Source organism: Echinops telfairi, unplaced genomic scaffold (genome assembly GCF_000313985.2).
Source record: "Echinops telfairi isolate 266 unplaced genomic scaffold, ASM31398v2 ScPeMD7_7401;HRSCAF=8416, whole genome shotgun sequence".
In the NCBI taxonomy this organism is placed as follows: domain Eukaryota; kingdom Metazoa; phylum Chordata; class Mammalia; order Afrosoricida; family Tenrecidae; genus Echinops; species Echinops telfairi.
In genome coordinates this window covers 9,627,760-9,629,131 of record NW_022111301.1, presented here as the reverse complement: position 1 = coordinate 9,629,131, position 1,372 = coordinate 9,627,760, and positions in this window count along the sequence as shown.

Below are 1,372 nucleotides of genomic sequence, written 5' to 3'. Positions count from 1 at the left end.
AGGAGTATTGGATGCATAGAAATATTAACTGATGCAAGAGTTTATAGGGGATTCAGGGGTGTGGGTGGGAGATAGGGACAGTGAGGGGATGGGAGGAGTAAACAGTGAAGGCAGGAGGAGGAAGGGAGCACTAGAACTGATTGTGATTAAACTACTCACTTTAAAGGTGATTTAATCATATTGGAGGGGGAGTGTTCTGAAATTGATTGTGGTAATGATTGTATAATCCTTTATATGATTGAACTATTGAATAGTATGATATGTGGATTAATACCAATAAAACTGTAAAAAAATATTAAAACAAGTTCATGAAAGTGAAAAGAAGAAAAAAAAAGGTCTTGTGCAGTAGATTTATCTAATGTAATTTGTCTTTTTCCCCTTAATTTTCAGAGATTTTATATATATATATATATATATATATATATATTTTAATATGAGGTGAGATTCCCCTACCCCCTTCCTCTCCGCCACTCCTCATTGAAGATTGGAGGTGTTGTATTTATTTATTCTTTAAATATTTTTATTATTATTTGGAATTTAATATATATATGTATAATTCCATATTTCAATTATGTCAAGTAGAATGTACACTTGCTACCACAATGAGTTTGAAAATATTCATTTTCTACATGAACTCCTTGACACCGTCTACTTTTTACCCCACCTCCACCACTGTACCCCTCTCCTCCTTTTCTATTTGCTGTAACTCTTGGTTCATTGTGCCTAGGTTTCATCTACAAAAAACCAGAAAAGCATATAACACAGATTCAAGTGGGTGATCTCCACTGACATCACCTCTGAGATTCACTCTAATATAATAAAAAAATTAAAAAGAAAGCAAATAAACCCAAATGTACAGAAAATTGTGGGATCCAGATCAGGTCCAGGTACATCATAGGAGGACCTACTGACACAGGTTCAACTGTTCAGGTCCAAAAGCTAGCTTCAACCTAAGAACAAATATTTCTTATACCATGGCCCTGCTCAACACTCAGAGGATATGTCGTTGTGCCTTTGACCTTCTCTACTCCTCTCTCCCAAGCATTCCATTTAGTGACCACTGTCCTCCTATCCCTCAGTTTTAGATAGGGGGAGTTCTCCAGAGGTGTGTTTCCTAGGTAGTTCCACAAATGAAGCTTGGGTTCCCATTGTAAAGCACAGCTTTCTGCAAATGAGATCTCAAACTAATCCCTCACTTCAACGTCGGATTATTTGCTTCACAATCCTTCAGTGACTGATGATCATGTGCTCTTCCATGTGGACATAGTTGACATTTCACTTAGATGGTTGATTCTTTGGAGACCAGCCTTTAAGACCCTAGGCGATATTTTTTTTCTGACAGATGGACGTCATCTACATTCTTTGCCACACT